Below are 7,142 nucleotides of genomic sequence, written 5' to 3' on the forward strand. Positions count from 1 at the left end.
GAGTAGTGTTGTCTGGCACCATCTAGGTTCAGGAGTAGTGTTGTCTGGCACCAACTAGGTTCAGGAGTAGTGTTGGCACCATCTAGGAGTACTGGCACCATCTAGGTTCAGGAGTAGTGTTGTCTGGCACCCACTAGGAGTTGTTTTCAGGAGTAGGAGTAGTGTTTTCTGTCTAGCACCAACTAGGTTCAGGAGTAGTGTTGTCTGGCACCAACTAGGTTCAGGACCATCTAGGTTTAGTGTGTTGTCTGGCACCAACTAGGTTCAGGAGTAGTGTTGTCTGGCACCAACTAGGTAGTGTTGTCTGGCAGGTTTAGGAGTAGTGTTGTCTGGCACCATCTAGGAGTAGTGTTGTCTGGCACCATCTAGGAGTAGTGTTGTCTGGCACCAACTAGGAGTAGTGTTGTCTGGCACCAACTACGTTCAGGAGTAGTGTTGTCTGGTACCAACTAGGTTCAGGAGTAGTGTTGTCTGGCACCAACTAGGTTCAGGAGTAGTGTTGTCTGGCACCAACTAGGTTCAGGAGTAGTGTTGTCTGGCACCATCTAGGTTCAGGAGTAGTGTTGTCTGGCACCATCTAGGAGTAGTGTTGTCTGGCACCATCTAGGTTTAGGAGTAGTGTTGTCTGGCACCATCTAGGTTTAGGAGTAGTGTTGTCTGACACCAACTACATTCAGGAGTAGTGTTGTCTGGCACCATCTAGGTTTAGGAGTAGTGTTGTCTGGCACCATCTAGGTTCAGGAGTAGTGTAGTTGTCTGCACCACCTAATGGTCCATCATGCAGACTTTGTAAATTAGGCTGTATTAAGGTCATTCTATTGTATGACAATTGTTTTAAAGTCCTCTGTTTTGGGTCCACCAGCCTTCCTAGTTCTAGGACTTACCCTGTACTTCAATGGAGACTGGTTTGGAGAAGGCCATCCTGAAGCTGCTCTTGGGCACACAGCGGTATTGTCCCACGTCTTCCTTGTTGATGTTATCAATTTTCAGAGCCCCATAGTCCAGAATGGTGATCCGATCACTCACCTGTTCAGAGTATTGTTTTTACTTGAATTTATTTATTATAATAGATTTTTTTTAAACATAAAATCCAGCAGCAGTGAAGCCACTCAACTGTCCAAACCACCATCCCCTCCCTGCCCAACCCAACAAAACTACTACAAACCTGATGTGCCAACTACCAATAAAGAGAAAAAAAAATCTTGAAAAATAGACCAGGACAAAGAGACCCGAACAAAGGAAAACAACAAAATAACAATGTAAACCGTCAATGACAATTAAGTTTTCAGACCCTTTACTCGGTACTTCATTGAAACACCTCTGGCAAGGTTACAGCCTTGAATCTTCTTCGGTATGATGTTACAGACTAGGCATACCAGTATTTGGTAAGTTTTTCCAATTCTTCTCGGCAGCTCATCTCAAGCTTTGTCAGGTTGGATGGGGAGTGTCACTGCAAAGCGATTTGCAAGTTTCTCCAGAGATTTTCAATCAGGTTCAAGTCCTGATCGAACATGGGCCACTCAGGGACATTCAATTACTTTTCCCGAAGCCACTCCTGCATTGTCTTGGCTGTGTGCTTAGGGACGTTGTCCTGTGGACCCCAGTCTGAGGTCCTGAATGCTCTGCAGCAGGTTTTCATCAAGGATCACTCTGTACTTTACTCCATTTATCTTTCCCTTGATCCTGACTAGTCTCCCAGTCCCTGCCGCTGATAAACATTCCCACATCATGATGCTGTCACCACCATGCTCCACCGTAGGGATGGTGCCTGGTTTCCTCCAGACGTGACGCTTGGCATTCAGGACAAAGAGTTAAATCTTGGTTTCATTAGACCAGATAATCTTCTTCCTCATAGTCAGAGTACTTTAGGTGCCTTTTGGAAAACTCCAAGTGGGCTGTCATGTGCCTTTTACTGAGGAGTGACTTCCATCTGGACACTCTACCATAAAGGCCTGATTGGTGGAGTGCTGCAGAGATGTTTGTCCTTCTGTAAGGTTCTCCCATCTACACAGAAGAACTCTGGAGCTCTGTCAGAGTGACCATTGGGTTCTTGGTCACCTCCTTGACCAAGTCCATTCTCCCCTGATTGCTCAGTTTGGCCGGGCAGCCAACTTTAAGAAGAGTCTTGGTGGTTCCACAATTCTTCCATTTAAGAATGATGGAGGTCACTGTGTTCTTGGGGACCTTCAATGCTGCCGAAATGTTTTTGTACCCTTCCCCAGATCTGTGTCCCGACACAATCCTGTCGTGTAGCTCTACGGACAATTCATTTGACTTCATGGCTTGGTTATTGCTCTGACAGGCACTGTCAGCTGTGGGACCTAATATAGACAGGTGTTTCCCTTTAAAAATAATATATATTCAATTGAATTTACCACAGGTGGACTCCAATGAAGTTGTAGAAATCTCTCAAGGATGATCAATGGAAACAGGATGCACCTGAGCTCAATTTAGAGTCTCATAGCAAAGGATCTGAATACTTATAAGGTTTTTCTGTTTTTTATCTTTAATTAATTTGCAAACATTTCTAAAAACCTGTTTTTGCTTTGTCATTATGAGGAATTGTGTGCCATCCTACCGATCCTCGACTTCAGCGATGCCATTTACAAAATAGCCTCCAACACTCCACTCAGAGTCTATCGCAGTGCAATCCGTTTCATCACCAAAGCCCCATATACTACCCACCACTGCAACCTGTACGCTCTCGTTGGCTGGCCCTCGCTTCATACTCATCGCCAAACCCACTGGCTCCAGGTCATCTACAAGTCTCTGTTAGGTAATGCCACGTCTTATCTTAGCTCACTGGTCACCATAGCAACACCCACTCGTAGCACACGCTCCAGCAGGAATATCTCTCTAGTCACCATAGCAACACCCACTCGTAGCACACGCTCCAGCAGGTATATCTCTCTAGTCACCATAGCAACACCCACTCGTAGCACACGCTCCAGCAGTATATCTCTCTAGTCACCAAAGCAACACCCACTTCGTAGCACACGCTTCCAGCAGGTATATCTCTAGTCACCATAGCAACACCCACTGGAACGGAACCAGCAGGAATATCTCTCTAGTCACACTAGCAACACCCACTAACTTTAGCATCAGCTGTCAGAGCAGCTCACAGATCCAGCAGGTATATCTCTCTAGTCACCATAGCAACACCCACTGTAGCATACGCTCCAGCAGGAATATCTCTCTAGTCACCATAGCAACACCCACTTAGCCGCAATCCAGCAGGAATATCTCTCTAGTCACCATAGCAACACCCACTATCTCTACGCTCCAGCATTATCTTCTAGTCACCATCAACACCCACTGTTTAATTAGCAGGTATTTTCTAGTCACCATAGCAACACCCACTCATGGCTCCAGCAGGAATATCTCTTTCACCATAGCAACACCCACTCATTTGCACTCGCTCCAGCAGGTATTCTCTAGTCACCATAGCAACACCCACTGTTTGTTTATTCCAGCAGATATATCTCTGTGTCACCATAGCAACTGTGTCACACGCTCCAGCAGGTATATCTCTGGTCACCATTGCAACACCCACTATTTAAATACTTCATTAAATTGAAGGCTTGTGCAGGTACCCTAGTTATCTCTCTAGTCACCATAGCAACACCCACTCGTAGCACACGCTCCAGCAGGTATATCTCTCTAGTCACCATAGCAACACCCACTCGTAGCACACGCTCCAGCAGGTATATCTCTCTAGTCACCATAGCAACACCCACTATAGCAATCCAGCAGGAATATCTCTAGTCACCATAGCAACACCCACTGATCACACGCTCCAGCAGGTATATCTCTTTCCTCACCCCGAAATAATTCCTCCTTTACAGAGTTCTCTGCTGCCAGTTACTGGAAGGAATTGCAAAAATCTCTGAAGCTGGAGACTCATATCTCCCTCACTAACTTTAAGCATCAGCTGTCAGAGCAGCTCACAGATCTCTGCACCTGTACATAGTCCATCTGTAAACAGCACATCTACCTACCTACTTACCTCAATCCCATACTGTATTTATTTATCTTGCTCCTTTGCACCCCAGTATCTCTACTTGCACATTCATCTTCTGCACATCTATCACTCCCGTGTTTAATTAGTATTTTGTCATTACTTCGCCACCATGGTCTATTTATTGCCTTTACCTCCCTTATCCTACCTCATTTGCAATCACTGTATATAGACTTTTTCTATTGTATTATTGACTGTATGTTTGTTTATTCCATGTGATACTCTGTGTGGTTGTCTGTGTCACACTGCTATGTTGTATCTTGGCCAGGTCGCAGTTGGGAATGAGAACTTGTTCTCAACTAACCTACCTATTTAAATAAAATAAAAATCTTCATTAAATTGAAGGCTTGTGTTTCATGGTTACCCTTGGCAGTTATCAGTTCAAGGGGTGGTGTAGTCTGGCACCAACTAGTGGTTTGTCAGAATTGTCATTATTTCATTTCATTATAGTAATAATAATAATAATAATAATATTATATTATTATCTCCATGATCACTTCTTAGTACTCTGGTAGTGTTTTATGCTTTCCTCACTACGAAATATATAAATTATACAGATATGATTAAAAATGAAGAAGTACCTGTATGAAAGCATCATCTTTGATCCAGGAGATCATCTGGTTTGGGGTTTCCTAGCGTCACACAGGGCAACACGGCCTTGGACTCAATCAGTAGCGACATGTTTTTATCTGAGGCTCTGGAAGTAGAACATAGTTGCTGAGGAAACATTGTGGTATCAGAGTATTCTTCTCCCTGATGAAACATTGTGGTATCAGAGTATTCTTCTCTCTGATGAAACATTGTGGTATCAGAGTATTCTTCTCCCTGAGGAAACATTGTGGTATCAGAGTATTCTTCTCCCTGAGGAAACATTGTGGTATCAGAGTATTCTTCTCCCTGAGGAAACATTGTGGTATCAGAGTATTCTTCTCCCTGAGGAAACATTGTGGTATCAGAGTATTCTTCTCCCTGAGGAAACATTGTGGTATCAGAGTATTCTTCTCCCTGAGGAAACATTGTGGTATCAGAGTATTCTTCTCCCTGAGGAAACATTGTGGTATCAGAGTATTCTTCTCCCTGAGGAAACATTGTGGTATCAGAGTATTCTTCTCCCTGATTCTATCGGATGAATCTGCACCACTGGAGGCAGCTCAATTCATTGGCCAAACATCAAGTGTTCAAACCAGCGTGATTGACAAGGACAATCGACATTGAGCATGAAGCTGCTAAACATACTTCAAACTCTTGACTCTGATTCTCAGCTAGGAAAGTGATCCGTTGAAATATCTGAGACTGATTTGGAGGTAGTTGTACACTATTGGCCACGTAGAGCGAACTAGAACAGGGTGTGGAACAGAGTAACACAGGCAGTGTCCCAGATGGTATCCTACTCCCTATGGCCCTGGTTAAAAGTAGTGCACTAAATAGGGGGTAGAGTGCCATTTGGGACGCAGTCCCAGAACACTATGTGGTTCTCTTGGAACACGTGGAACAACCACACATACTTATTTTAAGCTGCAGGGCTCCGCAGCTCTTGGCCGGCTCTCCGATGCCGTTGTTAGCAAAACAGCAGTACTCCCCTTTATCAGACTCTCTGACATTGGGGGGGGGGGGGATCAGCTACATCTGGCCATTCTGATGGTGTAGTGGGAGTCATGGTAACTGTAGAACACAGGAGCTTGGTGCCACCTTCATTGAGGAGGACATGATCGTGTTAATGGCTGGAGTGGAATTAGTGGAATGGTGTCAAATGCATGGTTTCCAGGTGTTTGATTCAATTCCGCTCCGTTCCAGCTGTTATTATGAGCCGTCCTCCCCTCAGCAGCCTCCTCTGCTGTAGAATACATGAATCATAGTTATCACAATAGACTGATATGATGTGTTTGGAAGAGGAAACAGAGACAGAGAGCTGTGAACTCCTGGTGAAATATTTGGCACATCACCCCTCCACTGATTGGATGCATCCCAAACAGCAATTATCATATTTTGATGGCATGCAGCATACAGCAGCTAGGGTTTGTTGTGTTGCAAGCTGATAGGTCAAGAAAGGGGGTGGGCGGGTTCTCACGGGATGGGGTGGTAGTTCCATGTCCACGTGATGTCAGCTGGCGGTCGGGTCTTTCTTCAGGCTGCCCACTCAGGAAAAAGCTTCAAACTGGAACCAGTGCCTACAACCTGGTTCAGGTTATCAGTTAACCTACCAGGGTAGCTACAAACAGCACAGGAATGAAATCAGCAACATGTACTAATCATAGCTTTACTAATGCTGCAGAATTATGCTGTAAAGCAGTAATCAAGTCCATAGGATTTAGTGATCACAATATAGTAGCCATTTCTAGGAAAACCAAAGTTCCAAAGGCTGGGCCTAATATAGTGTATAAGAGGTCATACAATAAGTTTTGTAGTGATTCATGTTGTTGATGTAAAGAATATTTGCTGGTCTGTGCTGCACTTGTCACATTTATAACATTGTTTATTCCAGTTAATAATAAACCCATTAAGAAAATGACTAAAAATTGTTCTCCGTGGATTGATGAAGAACTGAAAAATGTTATGCACCCAGAAAATTACTGTAAAAATGGATAAATCATGTGACTAAACAGAACAAGATGAAACGATATTATGGAACAAAGTAACATTAGAAGAATGATAGTAAAACGCTGAGAGGTTCAGAGGGATGAAGCAAAATCATGGCAAATAAGTCTGGCTGCATAACCAATTGGCAAACCTAATGCAAGTTGAGAAATCATGTGACTAAACAGAACAAGAACAAGATGAAACTATATTATGAAACAAAATTAAATGATTTAAAGAATGCTAGTAAAAAGCTTTGGAGCAAGTTAAATTACATTTTGGGCAAAAAGGCAAACTCAGCTCCAACATTCATTGAATCAGATGGCTCATTCATTACAAAAACCACTGATATTGCCAACTACTTCAGTGATTATTTTCATTGGCAGGATTAGCTAATTTAGGCATGACATGTCAGCAACAAACAGCCAACCAATCAGCCTGTTACCAACCCTTAGTAAACTTTTGGAAAAAAAAATGTTTTACGATAAATTCAACAAAAAGGGCATTCAACATGCACGGCACTTACACAAATGACGGTTGATTGGCTGAG

The sequence above is a fragment of the Oncorhynchus gorbuscha genome, linkage group LG16 (assembly GCF_021184085.1).
Source record: "Oncorhynchus gorbuscha isolate QuinsamMale2020 ecotype Even-year linkage group LG16, OgorEven_v1.0, whole genome shotgun sequence".
In the NCBI taxonomy this organism is placed as follows: domain Eukaryota; kingdom Metazoa; phylum Chordata; class Actinopteri; order Salmoniformes; family Salmonidae; genus Oncorhynchus; species Oncorhynchus gorbuscha.